This window comes from Castor canadensis, chromosome 3, assembly GCF_047511655.1.
Source record: "Castor canadensis chromosome 3, mCasCan1.hap1v2, whole genome shotgun sequence".
In the NCBI taxonomy this organism is placed as follows: domain Eukaryota; kingdom Metazoa; phylum Chordata; class Mammalia; order Rodentia; family Castoridae; genus Castor; species Castor canadensis.
In genome coordinates, this window is record NC_133388.1 from 117,108,419 (window position 1) to 117,129,523 (window position 21,105).

Below are 21,105 nucleotides of genomic sequence, written 5' to 3' on the forward strand. Positions count from 1 at the left end.
CTTGTTGGAATTCAGAGATTTAGGCTCTTTCTGGGGACTACATTTTTAATTTTTTTCTGGGCTACTCTGGAGTAATTTTGTTTTAGCACACCACCAATGGAGCCTTCACAAACCTTTAACCCAACCTTGATCCTGGAGTCTTCAGATGGCTTATAAAAAAAATTCCCCAAGAGAGTCAGTGGACTCTCATCAGAAACCTTGATAAAGGACCTTGGTAACTTGACCCTTGACCCTCCTCCCAGGTTCCCTTCCCCACTACCAGAAGGTTCAGCCCAAGGGCTGTAGAGAAGCAAAATGGTCATACAGGAGACCAGGTGACTCTTTCTACAGGCAGAGAGGGGTCTGGGACTCTGTCATCTGCACAGAGAGAATGCCTGGCCAAGTTGAGAGCTTGCAACAGCTTCAAAGAGAGAAGCTAAGGATGTGATTCAAGCAGTTCAGAGTGAACCATTCAGTGTGTCTGTCATTCAGGTGTACCTGCAGTTACTGCGTACCATGCTGAGATCCTTCTGAGAATGCTAGAATAGGGAGTGACTGCACACAGAGTAGAGTCAGTTTAGCCTTAAATCTTTTCTTTTTTCTCTTTTGGTGGACTTGAGAGTTTGAATTTAGGCATAAATCTTACAGTGTTTTCCTGCTGGTAATCTAATACAGCATGTTGAAAGCTATAAATCATTAATTTTGGATAACTGATGTATATGATATGACTTTGATTCTCTTGTATCTCTTTTACTGTTTTTTTGTTTTTTTTTTTGCATGTGTGCTGGGATCTTCCTACCTATATCATTAACTTATAAGGGAACTACATAATTTGTATATGAATGACTTTAAAATACTGTAGTTCCACATTTTGATTCGACCCAAAGAACCACTGATAGGTCTCAAGTCTTTGTTTTAAAAGCCTAAAGTGTGAAATGAAAATAACCTGAAGGGGTACGAGGAGAAAACAGGTTGGTCTGGTTAGAGTGTGATAATTTGGATAGGTAACTATTTTTTCATTTTCAAATATTTGGGTTGCCATAAAAGGAATGTCTGATGTTATTTTAATTTTCAGTACCAAGTAGATGTGTATATGAAGGAAAAAAAGAGTATGATAGTGTTAACCTCTTCTCATCAACTTCTAATTTTTTTTATATTTTAGCATGCAATGCTGTCACTTTTGTGTATCTAATGGGCAAAACTTACTGAATTAATGCACATTTTTCTTATAACTAAGGAGGTTGAGATTATCTTTATATGTTCCACATGCAATTTTGAGATTGTGTGTGTGTGTGTGTGTGAATTATCTGTTTATAACATATGCCCATTTTTGTATTGGGTTGTTGGTCTTTTTGTTTGTTTAGTGGTACTGGAGTCTGAAATCAGGGCTTCACATTTGCTAGGAAATTGCTCTACCTCTTGAATCATGCCTCCAACCCCAATATATTTCTTTTTAAAATGCAAGTTACAGATTTAGACTGTACAGAAACCCATGGAGTGAAACATGAAAGTATCCTTTCCTCTTCCAACCTCTGTCTTAGCGCCCTCCTCTACATCCCAACCTGGGTCCCCAGAGTTCACTCTTTGTGCTTAGTATCCTGTCCCATTCTCTGTGCATTTACACACATCACATATCTCATTATAAAACCACAAATGAGATCTGGATATAGGTCATCTTATTTTACTTGCTTTTTCATGCAACAGTATGTATCTCAGAAACTTTAAATGTCTGTACACATAAGTCTACTTTACTCTTTTTCAGCAGCTAAATGGTATTGCATAGTGAGTATACTATCTATAGTTTATGCAAACACTACCATGAAAAAAATTATTTTACTATTATCACAATTTCAGAAAGCAGAATTGTTAGTTTTATTTTCTGATGTTTAATCTTATTCCAATTTATGTAATATTTATTTACTTATCATTATATTTTTACAGTGCTGGTGATCAAATCTAAGGCCTTGCCCATGCTAGGTGAGTGCTCTTCCACTGAGCTATATCCCCAGCTCCTGGGTTTTTGAGATAGGGTCTCACTGTGTGGCCCAGGCTGGCCTTGAACTTGCTATCTTCCTGTGTCAGCCTCCTGGGCACTGGGATTACAGATATGAGCCACTATGGCCTGGCTAAATTCACATTGTTTTAATTATTGGATAATTATAAAATTCTTGATTATCTGCTATGATAGATTAATTGATATTGTATATTTCTTCCTAAGAATATGTAGGCCATTCTAGCCACCTTATTTTTTTTTTTTTCATTCTTTTCTTTTTGGTTGCACTGGGGTTTGAACTCAGGGCCTCACACTTACTAGGCAGGCACTCTACCTCTTGAACCACTCCACTAACCTTTGCAATTTTATTTTTAAATGAACTAGAAACAACTTGTCAAAATAAGGAATTTTTTTGGGATTGTTTAATATTAACAGATTAATTTGGAAAGCATCAACTTTTTAGAGTATTGAATCTTTTGTATTAACAATGGTATAGTCTTTCCTTTGCTTATTGTTTTCTTTGTTACAGACTTATTTTTAGTTATATTCCTACCTATACCATCACCTTGATATTATAAATAGAAACTTTTCTGATTACATTTTACAATTTGTTATTGCTGTTATTTAGGAAAATTATTTTCTTTTTCATGTTTATCTTGCATAATTAAGATACAGGCTCATCTCCAAAACCTTACAAACTTAATGAAAAGAAAAGCTAATGTTAAAATTAGAATATAAGAATGCTTGGGAAGACAATTTTGTGTGATCTAATCTATAAATGACTTTCAGGGCTTTAAAAGTTTCAAGTTGCTTATAACAATCAGACGGCAGGAGGCTTTCTAAGAGAATGATATAGTGAGTAATAGCAGTGATGAGACTGAGTGTGGTGCACACTTAAAGGGATGATTAGCCTTTTCTTGAAAGATCAAAGAATGCAAGCTAAGAACCAGTGAGAACATCAGGGAGGGCCACTGTTTAGTCTCTTCAAAGTCAAGTGGTACACTTTGGAACTGATTCAGTAACTAAAGGGAATCTTTTTAGGGTCAGAAAATGACATTTAGATGGGAGTTTTATAGAATTATATTTAACATACTAGATGCAATCTGGAATCAGGGTAGAAATCCATTCTAATAACATAATCTCATAGAGAAAGAGACTTAAAACAAAGAAAATGGTAAATAAAGGAGGAATTTCCAAAGGCAAAAATTCAGAAAATTGAATAGGAAGGAATAATGAAATACTTAAAATATTTTTAGTTTAGTAGAAGAGAATAACGGTAGCATGCTTATCAGCAGTAGGTGTAAAGCTGATTTAATGAGGGATAAGAATAGGTTTGGGTCAGAACAGGGTTAGGTGGGCACTGAAATGGGTATATTTAGAATGGAGCTCTATCTGGATGATTGGTGAGTAAAATAGCACAGCAGCTCCTCCTTCTCCTTTTTCTTTTCTTTTCTTTTTTTTTTTTTGTGAGACAGGGTTATTATGTAGCCTAGGCTGTCCTGGAATTCGTGATCCTCCTGCCTCAACCTCTCAAGTGCTAGATTACAGGCGTGTGCCATCACACTTGGCGCTGATACTTTTGCTGGTGGAGTAGTAAGACTTACTACATGGTTTTTACTGATGAAGTTAAAGGTGCTTTGTTGTTGCTTTTGTTTTGGGAGGAAATGATCAAACCAGTGAAAAATGATTAACTGGATTGGTTCAGATAACATGATTTTCTAAAAAGTACAATTATGTTCAATTAAGCCTTTTATAGAGGGTATTTTGATGTTCTATAAAGGGCAAAGACATTAGACTTTTAAACTTAAAGGTCAAACTTATCAGGGGAAAGGAGCAAAAAGGAACAGTGCTTTCAGGAAACAGGGCAAAGGAATGATTTCTTTTGATGATGATGAACACTGCAAATTTATACTTTATAAAAAGTTATAAAATATGCATGCTATTTGTGTTTATTATAAGTCTGCTTCTAAACCAGGCATGGTGGTTCATGACTATACTCCCAGCATTTGGGAGGGCAAGGCAGGAGGATTGTGAGTTCCAGGCCAGACTGGGCTGCATAGCAATACCTTGTCTCAAAAAAGTTGCTTTTATATTTGAATCAAGAAAAATTCTTGCCTATAAATATTAAGAACAGTAAGAACATTTCAATTTCATTAAACTATCTCTCCATCCCCATCCCAAAATCTAAACCTTTGGGGAAAATATTTGACAAAAAAACAAATTGTAGTAAAATTTCTGGAATTCTGGAATGTATCTCCTTCAAATGATAAATCTTGTGAATAAACTCAATTAGCTGTCTTAGATGTAGACAGCAGTAATGTAGATGCACGTTTGGTGTCTTCATTAAGCTTCTGGTTCTCCAGTAAATACTCCCTTGAATACTATAAAAACCATTCAAAAAACAGTATTTCAAGGATAGAGAAATTCCCAGTAAGACCTTATCTTTATTTGATGGTAGATTTGAATTGGTAACTGCCAAAAAGAGTAGAAAGAATACTGAAGAGCTTGATTAAAAGTCCAAGTTTTTGGACTTTTTTGATGTAGAATTCCATATGTTTAACACACATAGATTCATGTATCTACCACAGTAATCAGGACATACAAAAGTGCTGCATAGCCAGATTTCTGTCACTATAATGAAATGCCTGACACAGGCTACTTAGGAAATAAAGAGAGGTTTAGTGTGACTAATGGTTCTGGAGGGTCAAATCCAAGACTGGCAGGCCCATCTCGAGAGGGCACATGATACTGGGAGTATGTCAAAAAAAGTGCTCGCTTCTAGGGCTAGGAAGCAAAGAAAGAAAGAGAGAGAGAGAGAGAGAGAGAGAAACCAAGGTCCTCCAAAGACATGGCCCCAAGGGCCAAAGGACCTCCACCAGAATACTCCTCCTATAGGTCCATAGCATTTTTTTTGGCAGTGCTGGGATTTGAACTCAGAGCCTCACACTTGCTAGACAGGAGCTCTCTCACTTGAACCACTCCACCTCCCCTTTTTTGTTTTGGATATTCCTGAGATAGGGTCTTGCAAACTATTTGCCTGGTCTAGCTTTGAACCGTGATCCTATGATCTCTGTCTCCTGAGTAGCACAGAAGCCAAGGGCGCCTGGCTCCATAGCACCTTCTAATACCACACCCCAGGGAACAGTCTATTCATAGTGGACCTTAGAATGATGTTCAAGTTACATCACAAAGCAAGCAAGCAAATAAACAAAAACCTCCCTCCCTGGTGCTGCTGTCTTCACTCCCCAGACCCACCCCCCCCACCGCCATGAGCAACCCTGATCTGTTCTCTTTCACTGTGGCTCTGTTTTTCTGAGAATGTCACAAAAATAGAATCATGTAGTAGGTAACTTTTAAGACTGGTGTCTTTCACTCTAAGCACAGTACCCTTGAGATTAATTCAAGTTGTTGTATGTTTAGTATGTTTTATGTCATAGCTATACCATCATTTGTTTATCCTTTCAACCTTTGAAGAACATGCGGATTGTTTCCAGTTTGGGGCAGTTGTGAATAGAGCAGCTATAAATATTTCTGGACAGGTATTTATGTAAACATAAATGTTAATTTCCATATGATGAATACCTGAAAGTGTGATTCTTGAGTACTATGGTAAAGTGTAGGTTGCACTTGTTAGGAATCACTGTGGCTTTAACTTTCATTTTCCTAATGGCAAATAACCTTGAATACCTTAATGGTTACTAAGTGGTAACACATTATAGTTTAGATTTTTACTTCTCTAGTTACTAAGAAGTTGAACATCTTTTTATTGTTATCGGCCTGTTTTTACAAACCAGGCTTTTTTGGAATTACAAGAGCTCTTTATAAATTCTGGACATTACTTAGTAGATATATGATTTCAAATACTTTTCTCTCATAGTGCCCTTGAGGCACAGTTTTTAATTCTAATGTAGCCCAATTTATCTATTTTCCTTCCTTCCAGTTTTCAGCTGGGTGCCAGTGGCTCATGCCTATAATCCTGGCTACTCAGAAGGCATAGATCAGGAAGATCACAGTTCGAAGCCAGCCTGGCAAATAGTTCTTGAGACTCCCATCTCAAAAATACCCAGCACACAAAGGGTTGGTGGAGTGGTTCAAGTGGTAGAGTGCCTGTCTAGAAAGCATGAGACTCTGAGTTCAAAAACCTCAAAACTGAAAAAAAAAAAAAAAAAGTTTTTCTTTTCTTCTTTGTTGTTTCAGATCAGGGTCTCATTGTGTATCCCAGGCTGGTCTTAAACTCACTGTGTAGCTCAGGATGGCCTTGAACTCAAAAGCTTCCTTCCTTATATACCTTATTATAGGTGTGCATCACTATACTCAGCAAAGAAAGTTTTCAAGAAAACACTTATAAATCAGAAATTTTAAAAAATATTTTTAATGTATAGATAATATATTAGTACTTTCCCTTGTGATAGTTAATGACTATAAATAGGCCTGAAAGTTTCCTTTAATCACACTCATTTCTGTCTCCTCTTCCATTTTGTTATGGATTGAATGACTATACCTTCTGTTCTCCCTGAATTCACATTAGAATTCTAAGCTCCAATGTGAATTAGGAGGTGGGCCTCTGGGAGCTCTTTCAGTCTCGAGAGTGGAGTCCCCATGTGTGGCATTAGTGTCCTTCTGAAAGGTTCTCCAGAAGGCTCTCTTGCTTTTTCTCTGTTACGTGAGGATACAATGAGAAGTGAGGAGCCTGCATCCTAGAACGAGGCTCTCAGCACAACCTGCCCATGCTGGAACCCTGATCTAGAAACCCACAAAAAAAACCTTCTATTATTTATATACCACCCAGTCATAGTTAGAGAAGCACAGAGAGCAGAGATACCTTCCCAGATTCCCACTAGAAACAGCTGTTCTTCTCCCAATGAGTCTTACTTCTAGCCATATTAAACCATATGGATTTACTGCACCTTTACCTGAGTCACTGTACTTTATAGCTTTTGACTTACCTCTGCTTATTAGCATTCCCCTGTTTAGATATCTAGATTTAGGAAATGAAAAGCATGTTTCCTTAAAAAGAATATTAGCGTTTGTGTTATAAATGGTCCCTGAGCCAACAGCTTCATATAGTCTGGTCCTGTGAGTTTTTAAAAAAATTGTTGCTATGTATATGTATTTCTATTTTCAAAAGTTATAGGTTATAGTAATTTAAATAAGAGGATGGAACATTTCAGAAAGGATATGAAACCTTTTCTTTAGAGAATTAAATATAAATTGTTAATTGTTAATTCACTTTTAAGAAATAGAAAAAAGATCACAACAACCTATTTAAAAAAGTTACCATAATATATCTTTTCTAAATACGGCCTCAAAAAATCATTTTTTTCTTTACTTAGTAGAGATTTCTCTACTAAGTTTTCTATAAACAGATGTGAATTTTCATTTTCTTGAGGCTGACTTGCTGATAAGTACATAGTATCCTTTAATTCCCCAAAATGGTGAATTAAAATGACTCAACTTTAATTCACTGGCAGCGTGGCTCAAGTGGTAGAGTGCCTGCCTAACAAGCATGAGGCCCTGAGTTCAAACCCCAGTGCCACCAGAAAAGAGGAAATGACTCAGCTGATGGGACAGATTAGTTGATTGTGAAAAACTTCAAGGTTGCTATTTGAAACTTAGTTTGCTGAATTGCTGCCCTTGCCTTCAGAGCATGCCATCTCCTTTACAAGCAATTTGGTGAGACTTATCTTTTTAAAAAAAACCTTTTTTGCCCATCAAGAGATGATCGCAGGGCTAGGAGTATGGCTCAAATGGTAGAGCTCCTGCCTAGCCAGCACTGGGCTCTGAGTTCAAGCCCCAGAGCCACCATATTCACTTTGAATATTCTGTTTTTGATCTGTTTCACTTGAACCAGCTTTGGTCTCTTTTGCCAATATTTCTAAATGAAAATTGCTGAATACTTCTGTATGTGAAATTTCCTCCCTTGGATCCAGACACAAATCCCTGTCACCCTTTTCATCTCTTTCTAAAAAGAGCTACATATAAAGAGCAAAACGTCCTTTTGTCTTGAAATTCACAATTTATTTATGTTTTAAAATTATCCACTGCTCACACGATGTAATGCACCAGGGTCTGCAAGTCCACGGTCCCTTAATGCTTGGCCTTCTGCCACAACTCCACTTAGTCAGAATGCTCATGCGAGGTGCGAATCTCCAGAATATTCAATGCTAAAAGCATCTGCAAATGTTTACATTTAATGTTGGGAAAACCTAGCTCCAACATCCAAAGGGGTTGATGACACAACAGCATCTAAAGGTATATGGTAATTCAGTATTTCATGAGGCAAATAAAGAATAATTTTTCTTTTTTTGCGGGGAGTGATACTAGGTTTTGAACTCAGAGCTTGCTAGGCAGGCACTCTTCCACTTGAGCCACACTTTCAGCCTAATAAAATAAAATTTTGACATGTAGCTTCACTAAATTGGTTAGCTCTATCTCTGCTTTTCAGGAAAAACAGTAAGAACAGCTTTCATTTTACATAAATTCTGCAACCAAAGCAGAGGCCATTCCATGGTCCTGTGAAATTTGATGGTGTTTGTTGAAATTCTTAACTTGGTTTCTATAGCCTTACAAGTTATGTTTCTGAGGGTCAAACCACAGTCAAAATTCTGTGAAGCCAGCTGTCAAGTGTTCTTGCTCAAAAGCAATGTGTTAAATTGAATGCTGCTGGAATACACTTTTAATTGAAAAAAATAGCTTCCCCAAGAGTATAATTAAATTAATTGGCTCAGACTACACATAAACACACACACACACACACACACGCACAGTGTCTAGAATAATGTAGCTCTTCTTAAGGCATTGTTTTCTACACAAAATGTGTCTTTGTCATACTAAAAATCTTCACTTTTTTCCATATAATGTTTCTGCATCTTGGATTACTGAGAATGCATTTTATTGGGCTACAATCTTGATGTTCTCATATGTATTCAGAAATAAATCAGAAAATTGATGTCACATAGTGTATCAAGTTATGAGCTTCTCTCGAGCCCGTCTCCAAAGTCTAGTGAAGAGACAGGAAAGGAATAAAAGTATATAACCCATTAGAGCAAAAAGATAAGAGAAGGGACAAAGTCACAGACACGAGGGGCCACAGGTATTTGAAAGAGCAAAGGAAAAAACAGCAGCAACTTGGCAGGCAAAAGCCACAAAAGAAGAGTGTGTGGGTATAAAAAGCAACATGGCGCTATGCCACAGAACCCCAGAAAAATTTGGGAGGCAAAAGCATAGTGGAGGCTGGCAGAGTGGCTCAAGTGTAAGTGGTAGAGCGCCTGCCTAGCGTCATACCCTGAGTTCAAACCTCAGTACCACCACTAAAAAAAAAAAAAAGAAAGAAAAAATGTAAAACGTGGAGAGCAGACAGGGTTGAAAATCCTTTTTTTTTTTTTTGGCGGTAGTAGGGGTTGAACTCAGGGTTTTGTGCTTGTTAGGCAGACACTATCACTTGAGCCATGCCACTCTGATGCTTCTTTTTAAATTAAAAAAAAAATGTTTTGTTTTGTTTTTTGAGACAGAGTCTCAATAAGTAGCCCAGGTTGTCCTTGAACCCAAAGTACTTCTTCACCTTTTTTTTTTGGGATTGGGGTTTGAACTTAGAACATTGCACTTGCTACACAGGCACTTTACTACTTGAGTCATGCCATCAGTCCCTGAAGTACTTCCTAACCAGTGGGGCCCTCCACGGCACTGCTGTTGATGTCCTCTAAGATGTCATGAGAGTGGTGGCCACCAATATGGTCAGCCCACAGACTGGGGAGTCCCCAGGGTGTCTTTAATGGTTCCAGAGAGTTCTCTGGCTTATACATGGTGTCACATCTCTTAGGCAATGTTGACTGTCTCATCAAAAGTAGTATTTCCACTGTTTGATGTTTCCCATTTCTTTCTGTCTGTTAGTGGCTCCTTGAGGGAGCTGATGAGCAGGACAGAAGCAGAAGCAGCACCTCAGTTTCCCTGTGATCGCTAGACCCTTCCTGCCACCAGTTACCTGGTGATGCCATCATCAGCCTCTTTTGGAGACAAACTCAGGGATCTAGTCATAGAGACCAGAAAAGATGTGGCACCAACTACACTACCAGGGCACTTCAGGTATATGACTTTGATATTGTTCAGGTCCAACTTAGATGGCTTAGTGGAGGCAGTGGGTATTGATGAACCCATATTTGGAATGAGTGGAGAAAGTTACAACTTGACCTCCTCTGAGTCAGAAATAAAAAGCCTAAATCTTTCTAATCTCCCTAGCAGATCCTCTAATTTGTTTATATTCTCTGTTTAAAAAATCTCTTTAAATATCCTGTGAGAATTCCTCAACCCTGCTCCACATCTCCTGTTGACTTTTCATCTGTAACATTGGATTGAATTATTCTGAGAACTCCTTCTTCCTTTCATAACCCTGTTCTCGATTCCCTGTCTCATCTCCCTAAGGCCACTGTGACTTTCTAAAGGTTTTCTTCTGTTCCCCACATTGCTGGCATCACTGTTCCTTGGTGTTTGCTTGGGGAGTTCTCAGCTGTAAGTTGGAGATTTTCCTCAGATGTGTTGTGATTCTTTGCTCCCTGGTACATACTCAAGAACAAGGCACTAGCCGGGCGCTGGTGGCTCACACATGTAATCCTAGCTACTCAGGAGGCAGAAATCAGGAGGACCACAGTTCAAAGCCAGCCTGATACCCTATCTCAAAAGTAGCCAACACAAAAAAGGGCTGGCGGAGTGGCTGAAGATGAAGGCCCTGAGTTCAAGCCCCAGTACTGCAGAAAAACAAAACAAAACAAAAAAACCAAGGCACTAAAAAGATGATTTGAATTTCTAAGTGCTGTACACACATATTGATTTTGAGCTTTATTTAGAATGACTGAGAGAAGACTTTCTCATCCCCTTCGAAGATCCCTGTGAAACTTTTTAAGGGGCCAGTCACTCTCTCCATAGTGGTTGGGCAGTTTCCTGCTCAGAGAGCATAAACCCAGGAAGAGGCAGGAGGAGGGGCTGGAGGATTTCTCTGCAGCATGTCAACTTTGGGCTTTTTCACTCTTTAGGGGAATACCTCAAATTCCCCTTCTTCCCTCCCCACACTGTGCCACAGTGTCCTGAGCCTCCTGTCCTTTCCAGGAAGTGATTCTACAGTGTTTCTGTGAAAGAAAGAGGAGGGACCTCTGTCCATGTAAATATAGGGAGAAAATTTAAGAAAGGAGGGAGCCTGGCCTAGGTGGCGCACACATGTAATCCCAGTACTATGGAGGCAGAAACTGTGCCAACTTATCTCATTTTTAAAAACATAATTTGTTTTTTTGAGACAGGGTCTCACTATGTAGCTCGGGCTGGCCTTGAACTTGGGGTCCCTCTGCTAACAGCCTTCTGAGCGCTGGGATTACAGGAGTGAACCACCATACCCAGCTTTTCTTATATGTCTTTTTCTCCAGGTTTTCCATAATTTCCTACTCCACAGAAGCACATATATCTAAAGAAGTAGCAAATCACTTCCCTGCAGTCCCTGCACAGCTCTTTGTGCTGAACTAGAGTGATAGATGCCTATTGGTCCAGTCTTCTTCCCAGGAGGACTGGGGATCAAAGAGTGAAGGAGAAGGAAACCCATTTTTTTCTAGGTTCAGGGTTCCATACTCACCTGGGTCCCCAGTGTGATTGACAGTTTGATTTTTCTTTTTCATTTTTAATATAATAATCATTATTTCCATTTTTTTCTGTTCTTCCTTTCCGGAAACCTCTCTCTCTCTCTGTCTCTCTCCCTCCCTCCCTCTCTTTTTCTCTCTCTCTGCTGGGATTTAACTCGAACCCAGAACCTTGTGCATGTTGTACTATAGATGTATAGTTGGAGCTATATTCCAGCCCCTCCTTTGTACTTATTCTTCTCCATTCCTGCCCCCAGGTGGTGAGTGCTGCAGGGGATCCCACACTGGAGCCACCACAGTCTAGTTCTTTAGTGCAGTTAGCTTTGGAGTCCCTGGGAGACTGGTTCCAGGGTTTTAGCATGTACCAAATCCTGCAGATGCACAAGTGCCTGCTGCACAACTCTATAGTATTTGCATAGATCGTGTGCACACCCTCTCTACCTGACTTGTGATCCCTAACACAATGTAATGCCATGTGAATAGTTTAGGGAATAATGACAATAAAGCAAGTCTGTACATGTTCAGTACAGACATAATTTCCCCCCAAAACATATTCATTCTGCAGTTGGTTGAACCTTTGGGTATGGAACTCATGGATATAGAAGGCCGAATGTGTTGACTGAGCCTTAAATGCTTTCTCTGTTTCCCTATTCAGAGTTCTTTCAAGTAGCTATTTAATATTTCTTGCAGGGTTCTCTAACTAGTGGAAAATAAGGTCACTTCCTACCTTATGAAGTACAATCATACCAGAAACTTCTATTCTCTCATGGCTTCTCTTACCATCTGTGTTCTGATGATTTTTTTCAGTCTGTAACTCCATCCCATACATGACTTCTGAGCATGAATTCACAGGCACTTCAAAGTCAATGTACCTACAAATTCAACTCACCTCTTCTCATTGCCCTGTGATCATCATTCATCCAGGTCTCGAGTCAGAACCTGGGGAGGGATCATTCCTGAAGTTTCCCTGTGCTTAAAAACATCCTGCCTATATCCCTTCACCACTGTTTCATTGAATCAGTCCCCACTTCCAGTCAGTTCTGTTTTCTTGTCATTTCTCTTCAGTTCTTCATCTCCAAGCTGTCACACCTGAATGACCCAAGTCTTGCCCAGCTCCAATTCATTCTCCTACTTTACTGCTAGCATGGTTTTCCCAAAGTAGAGTCTGTCTATGCTCTTTTGCAAATCCTGACTGTTATAGAACCCTCTACAATACTGATTTAAAATGCAAAGTCCTGGGTCAAGATTTTAATTCAGTAGATGAGCTTCTGGGTTCAGCAGCTGGGTGATTTTCCCAGGTTGTGACAAAATTCTTGACAGAACAACTTAAAGGGAGGAATTATTTATTTTGCACATGGTTTCATACCATAGTCCTTGACTCTGTTGCTTCTGGGCCGTGATGAGGCAGAACATAATGGAAGGAAGGTGTGGCAGAGGAGGCTGCTCACCATATGACAGACAGGAAGCAGAGAGGAGTGACAGAGAGGAGACCAGGTCAAGGCACAGCTTCCCAAGAACCTGACAGCACTCTCCTATTTCCTTATCTAGGGTCCTTTCCTAAAGTTTCCAGAACCTCCCCAAATTGTGCCACCAGTTAGGAATGAAGCCTTCAATACATGAGCCTTTTTGGGAGGTACACTTCCTATCCAAGCCCTCACGCTGTGTACACACGAAGAAACTTGTTACACTCTTGTTCCTCTTCACCTATTTCCTCTTTAGGAACTGGTGAGTCTTTACAGGCCTGCCTTTGGTGAACACCCCAACAATGGCATTTCCAAAGGAAGAGCAGCAATATGCCAGCACTGTTGAGGAAAGTGCCTATTGCCTGACACCACAAATGCCACAGAAGTGGCATGGTGACCTCTTCATCCTTCCCTTCAACATAGGGCTAAGGTGAATTGCCTTGACCTCAGTTACACATCTCTTGGCCTCACTCAGGACAAGCATGGGAACATCCCAAGGAAAGTCCAGCATTGAGCCTAGAATTAACCAACTTTCAAAAAGTCATCTCAGGCAAAGAAAACTAACCTTACTTATTAAATAGATGATGAGTTTCTTTGTTAACATATTTCAAAACTTGAAGTCTTAGTTTCCCATAACACTTAAATAAAGATGATGTAGCGATCTGGAGTCATTTCGTCCGTGTGTTCCTTTGTAGGTTTCCACTGGAAAAGGAGAGTGCTTCTGAGAACAGTTAAAGCCGTTGGTAATCACATTAAAAATGTGACAGTTTTGCTCTTTCAGGGCAGAACGTTGCCCTGTTAAAGCCAATGCATCATGGTTGGCAAGGCCAGATTGAGCTGAATAATTACAGAATGGGCTGGGCTGCCACCTGTGCTCTAAATGTCACAGCAGAAATAATTTTCCTATCAGCCTACTTGTTGAGCTATTTTATTCCTACTCCCTATCTCTAATAAAATAGGGGAGAATTGTGTGCACCTCAGCTCCAACTTTTCTGTGTAATTATCAGGACATTTTGCTCACTCCTCCATGGCAGTGGGTCAGGTTTGTGTCAGTGGCTGTCTTGGTTTTGACCATTGAGCTGTTGTACAGAGGTTGGAAACCAGAGAGCCCAGACTATGGGATTTCTCCATGTCACTGTTGGCTGGAGAGAACGTTAGTGTGTCATAGACTGGATTTTACTGAGAAAAACAAAATTAGAGGAAAGGAAGCAACTGAATGTACCATCAGGATTTTATGGAAAACAGTTTCATTCTGATCTGGTTTGGTCTACTGCATCTTAGGCATATTTTGTTCAAATAGGTTTAGGAAGTACATTTTAATGGATGGATCCATGCTAATAACTTCTTCCAGAGCATTGTGTGTGTGTGTGTGTGTGTGTGTGTGTGTGTATGTGTGTGGTGCTGGGGTTCGAACTCAGGGCCTCTCACTTGCAAGCAGTCACTTTACCACTTGGGTCACGTCCCCAGCCTTGGAGCATTGTTACTTGACGTGTCCAGTGTAATTACTGTCACTCAACACTTGTCTTGAAGTAGTTAAAGATATACTGTATATTTGTAGTCATTATTATTTTGTCCATAAAACACACAAAAACAGTTTAGCATTATATTAAGTTACTGAGTTCTGTCATTATAAAAGAGTATGCACAGTCCACAAGTTTATTCACAGGATGCTGAACACTGATCAATATCCATGTCTTTCATTTTCATTTCATTATTTTTGACATAGGTTCTTCTATCAGTGCAGCCTGGTCTCAAGCTCACCATCTCCTGCCTCAGCCTCCCCATGCTAGCACCCATGTCTTTTGTGCCTTCTTTAGGTTCTTCAGGGTTCCTTGCTTCTTCTTTCCTTCCTTTTTTTTTTTTTTTTGGTGATACCGGGATTTGCGCTCACAGCCTCATGCTTGCTAGACAGGTGCTCAATCACTGGAGCCATTCTGCCAGCTCTTTTTACATTGTCTACTTTTGAGAAAGAAGGCCACTTCATGCCCAGGCTGGCCTGGACTGCAATCCTCCTATTTGTGCTTCCCTGGGCAGCTGGGATGACAGGTGTAAAACACTGTGCTCAGCCATTGATTGAGATGGAGTCTTGTGAATTTTTTGCCCATTCTGGCCTTGAACCATGATCCTCTTGATCTCTACCTCTTATATAGCTAGGATTACAGGCTTGAGTCACCAAGATCAACTTGATCTCCCATTTCTACAAGAAGGGGCAAGAAAAGAAATTGTATTCTCTGCTTACAAGCTGTTTCACATCTCTGTAACTTTGCCTCGTAAAACCAAAGAGAGAGAGCTGTTGGTAACTCAGTGAGAAGGACCTAGTAGACCATTCCATCATGTGTTTTGGTTGCAGTGGTGCACACTTGTAATCCCACTTACATGAGAGGCTGAGGCAAGAGGATTGTAAATTTGAGGCCAGCCCAGGCTACTCAAAGTAAAAAAAAAAAATTTGGTGGTACTGGGGTTTGAACTCAGGGCCTTGTGTGTGTTAGGCAGGTGTTCTGCCATTTGACTGCCAGCCCCAATAAGATAATCTTTTTTTTTTTTTGGTAGTTTTGGGGGTTGAACTCAGGGCCTCAGGCTTACTAAGCAGGTGTTCTATCACATGAACCACTCTGATAACCTCAAATTAGAATTTTAAAGGGCTGGGGAGGAGTGTTTTTGTCGTATTTGAGAGGCCCCGGGGTTCCATCCCCAGTACCCCACAAATAAATAAATAAAATCCCTAGGTGGATCAAGCAAGTGAACATTTAGCTTCTGTTGCAAAATGCCTGACTTTGTTCATGCAGAGATAGTTCCATAAATAAAAGATGATTAGAATTCTTATGAGTGCTCAACAACCTCTTCACCCTTCAAAGTAGCTTACCTACTTTTGGGCATGCATATCTTGAACTAGGGATCAGAAAGAACCTTGGAATATAGTTACCTAGCAACATGCTTTCAATTATAATGAGATTAAGTAAATTTGCCCAGAATTCAAAGTGTATCAAGAACAAACACCTGGCCAGGATTACCCAAAATCCATTCACTTGAAAAGCACCATAAATCAAAGTTGCAAATATCATGCTTCAAAGAAGATAAACACTGCTGATGTTCTGAGCCCTAACTACATTTGAAACCCTCTCTGCGGCTGATGGTGTGAGCTTTTCTCTTAACGTATCTGATCTGTGGGTGGTTGGTGCCCATCCTTCTTCATCACACACATCTGCTCAATTGCTAAGTCTTGCCCTAAACATCTCTGATTTGACCCCCTAGTCCATGTTTGCTTTCACCTTTCTTTAGTTCATGCTACCTTGCCTGTCAATGACCAGGTTGTTCTCTTTATGTTGAATATAACCAGGATGTTTATGTAAAAATATCTGTGTACAGGCTGCAGATGTATCTCAGTGATAGAGTACATTGAGGACCTGGGTTCCATCCCCAGCACTGGGAAAAAAAAAATCAGTTCACAAAGATGAAATGCAAATTATCCTTATTTGGTTTAGACTTTTCTATCCCTGTCCTTTTCTGTCCCTTTTCTCTGTGACATTGGACACTCCTGTGAAACATACTTCTTGGATTCCTAAAGCCCCAAATTAAAACATTTGTGTGGACAGGAGGTCAAATGTGGTAAAGTGGAAAGGTCCATTAAGACAGTCATTATCTCATTCGTCCCCTCTGTGTCCCGGAACACTTACTTCCCGCCAATGGTCCAGGGAGGATATTCCTTCTCCTGTCCACCTACCAGCCTCAAGTGAGTGTTCAGGTGTGGCCAGAAGTGACCTACTGTTTGCCTTTTTTTCCTGTCATTCCCACACAGTACCAGTGGGGACAATAACTGCATGTGTGAGGGTAGAGAGAGGACATGACCCATACACCATCTGAAGGTGAAAATTGGGGTTATTATTTGACAATTTTCAATGACCTAATGTTTTCACTAATGGAGTGATCTAGTATTTTATTTTATTTTTTGCTTGTTTTGACTTTTTGAGACATAGTCTCACTATGTAGCCCAGGATGACTTCAAATTTACTGTCCTCCTGCCTCAGCCTCCCATGGGCTGGGGTGCAGCACTATAACTGGATTATAGTGTTCTTGTTATGAATTAATATTGACTTGTTTTTTCCTGTGCTGGGCATGAAACCAAGAGCCTCATGAATGCAAGGCAAGTGCTCTACCACTGAGCCACATCCGCAGTCCTAATGTTGACCTTAATTATAGGAAGTTTGGGAAGACTGAAATAATATACAACCAAAAGGTGAGCATAGTTTATTTTGGTGAGTGGAATTAAATATTATACACAATTTACACAAATATGCATATATATGTGATATATTTTTCTTTATTGTGAAAAGGCCATGTATTATTTTTGGACAAAAACAGTGCTAGGAAACAATTTTTTTTTTAACTTTTCACTTTGAAATAATTTTAAGCTCTCAGAAAAGTTGAGAAAATAGTACAAAGGATTTCTGTGTTCCCTTCACAGAGTCAAAGTGCAAGACAGCATACCTTATCTCAATATTCTTACTACACGTTTTTCTGTAAGACATGATGCCTGTCACCTGGAACACTTCAGAGTGTGTTACCAGGGAACATCCTCCAATGTCAGGAAATTAACACTGATGCAGCAGTAACTTCAGTTCGCAGAGCCCATCCACCTGTCCCCAGCTGCCCCAGGCTGTTCTTGGTGAGCATTTCTCCTCAGGTGCCAGATTCAGCCCAGGATCCGATGGTTCTTCTTGGCCTTCCTCTGGCTTTATTTCCCGCAGCCTCGGGCAGTTCTTCACATTCTCCTTGTCTTTCATGACCTTGAAATTTCTGGAGAAACCAGTTGCTGATGCTTCCTCATGGCTGGATGAAGGTGGCTACCACAGAGGGGATGATTTGGGCTCAGGCAGTACCGGTCTACTGGCTTTGATCCTATATGTGAACAGTGATGTGGCAGGAAGGGAGGTCCATAACTGTTTGTCTCTCCTTCTCCTCATTGTCACCCTAGGGCAAAAGTGGAGGGTGAAGGGGGAGGAGGGTGTGGGGCAGAGAAGGTGTGTTTGGGCCAAGGTTAGTGTCAAGCCAAAATAATTGATTTTAGCCAGTGAAGCAGAAATGATTCAAGGGTAATGGAAGTGGCCCCTCTCGAAGGTCCTGGGTTTGGATTAAGCTTATCACCCTCACACCTGCCTTTGTTGCACAATACTGCATTAGTTCTTAGTAATTTTTGATAAGGCAAAAATTTACCCACCTGGTTGTCTGACATCCACTTCTTCAGCAGTTCCTGTTCAATGCTATGAATGGGGTCCTTAACAACTTTGGTAGTCAGAGGCTCCTAAAGGACCAGCAGCCTTGCATCCCTGGTTTAAATGCAGAAACTCCAGCCAAACTTGAGACCAGCTAACTCAGAGTTTGCATTTTAACAAGATTCCTAGGTGACTCATATACACATTCAACCTTGAGAAGCACTGCTATGAGGAGATATACCTGCATTATTTTTATTAATTCACTCATTCCAAAATATCTGAGTGCCTACCATACAGGAGCCTGGGGGAGAAGGAGTTTGTTTTGTTATTTTCATTCTCTAGTCTTGGCTAGAATATATCTGAATTTGGAATGCAATTTATACTTTTTTCAGTACTGGGGCACTCTACCACTTGAACCACACCACTAGCCTTTTTGTTCTTGTTTTGTTTGCCAAGAGCAGCCTTGGACTGCCATTTTCCTGCCTCCACCTTCTACTGGAGCCATGCCCTGAGCCCTATTGTCTCTTCTAAACTCTAAAATGGAAATCCTCAAGCCCAAACTAGCCAGGTTGCATGGCTGTAATCTCATAATCTTGGCATTTGGGAGGCTGAGGAAGAGAATCATGAGTTTTAGACCAGTCTGGACTACATAATGAGACTCTGACTCAAAAATTTTAAAAAGGACCACCAAACAAAAATAACAAAACAGAAATCCTCAACTCAAAGATTCGAATTCAGCTGGTCTATTGTGGGTACCAATGTCAGTATTTTCTAAAAGCTCCCCAGGAGGCCCTAATGGCACCGAGGGCTGGGCACCAGTACTGCTTTACCACACATGGAAATCATAGGACCACCTGTGCAAAAATACAGCAGTCTTAGAAAATAAGTATTTCCAATACCCTGGCCACTTGTAGTAGGGAGGAGGATCAGAAGAAAACAGTGTAGGCCTGAGTCTTGAGAAAGTAGCAGGGAGGTAGGGATGGCATAGCAGAGAGATAAAACCTGAGAAATCTGAACATGAGGAAAGTCACGTGCACCAGGGAAGGGAAAGTCATGTAGCACTAGGGTAAAGTAGCCAATAAAATTAAATATAACCATATATGGATTAGATCTTGCTTTTTGCTTCTGTAACCTCTTGCAAAGGTATATAAGGTGAGACCACCTTGTTCTCGGGGCTCAGCCTTTGGACATGAGTCTGCTGAGGCTGTGCTGGCACAATAAAATGTTGCTTCCTGCTAATTGCCTCAAGAGTCCCGTATCTCAGCTAGCAAACTCCCACAACATTTCTTTTGGGGCTCGTTCAGGATTGTGGAAATGGTGAGTTATCACCTCCCTTGTCACCTGGGTGCATCCCTCGGACCTCCAGGAGGAAATCCCACCAGGCACCAATGGACAGCTTGATCCGGAGGGGGATTCATCCCCTCAGCAAGTCAGGGTGAGGGCCTTGGATGCACAACTGAACCCAGTGAGGTGCAGGAACTAGCAAGGGGAGGAGAGCACCACTCATCAGACTGGTAAGAACCCTGGTTCAAATTCAGGCCTGCCCCAGGAGACAGAAGGGGACCTGATCAACTCCCAAAGGGACATCCTAGGAACTGCCATTTTTGGGGTGAAACCATGTCTCTCAGGTTCAGGGAGTGGTATGGAAGTACAGTGGTATATGAGAGTGTGTGAAAGTGCAAGCTGAGATGCAGCTCAGCTGCAAAGCGAATGAGGAGTTCCTTCCCACTCTGTCTGGCAGTCTGATAACAGAAGGAGAAATGTGGTAATCATAGTAAAAACACTCCCTTGGAGCATATGATTAATAACTTTTAAAAGGGATTTAATGTAGACTACAGAGTTAAGTTAACTCCTAACAAGCTAAAAGTCCTTTGTGAAGTAGATTGGCCTGCTTTTGGTGTAGGATGGCTCCCCAGAAGGGTCACTAGATGAAACTGTGATTAAAGAAGTTTACAAAGTAATTGTAAAAAAAACCCCAAAAACCTAACACCAAGGAGAATGGGAAAAGTAAGAGGCTAAAACTGGTCTTCAAAAACCAGACTCACTGTTATTTATTTAAATTCAGGCAGCAATTTATTGGGCAGACTGAGGAGAAATCAGAGTCTTTCAGTCTTTATGGGTAGCTTTGGTGCCCCAGTTTGCTCATTTTCACCCAAAATGGGCATCCTAAAGGAGAACTGAGGCTCAGCACTAACTGAGCTCTTACAAAAATTAACACATGAAGGATGGACTTGAACTGATACATAAGATCTGGTCTGACTTGAAAGAAAAGGAATGTTGCAGAAGGGTTGTGAATGTAAAGAGAGGGAAATGGAGAAATGGAAACAAAATTAGGATTAGTTCTTCACAGATGAAGTGGGGGGTGGGGAGAAAGAGACAGAGAGAGATTAGAGAAAAAGAGGGGAGAGAGAGAGAAAATAAAATGTCATAAAATGTTTAGAGACAGAAAAGGATAAAAGGTTTAATACACTCCTTCAGTGAGTTTTTATGTCTTAAAAATAAAAAGTAAATTAAAAAAATTTAAGATTATTTAAATATACCAGAAATACTAAACTTGCTGGCACATTTACTTCTAGGGAGCATAAACAGGGAGAACCTACCCAAAAGGGTAAAAAGAAAAGGAGCAACTTTGACTGTGGCTGGTTTAAAAAAAAAAAAAAAGAACTGTTCCAAAAGGTTGGTGCAGTAAGCTTGGTCTGTTATTGAGGCAGTCGTGACATGTTTATATTTCCTTTGCTAATGACTGGTCAGACTATGCACCCATCTAATGGTGTACTCACAGTGTGTGTGTATGCAAACATCTTCAAAATGGTTCGTAAAATGCTGCTACAAGGTTAATATGG

The 21,105-nt window shown here is 40.3% G+C and overlaps 1 non-coding gene across 1 annotated transcript; it reads left to right on the top strand.

Moving 5' to 3' along the window:
• Window positions 1-7,438: 7,438 nt before the first annotated feature.
• On the top strand, window positions 7,439-7,511 carry Trnav-aac (transfer RNA valine (anticodon AAC)). Its single transcript has one exon. It is a non-coding gene; the product is annotated as a tRNA-Val (tRNA).
• The last annotated feature ends 13,594 nt before the right edge of the window (window positions 7,512-21,105 follow it).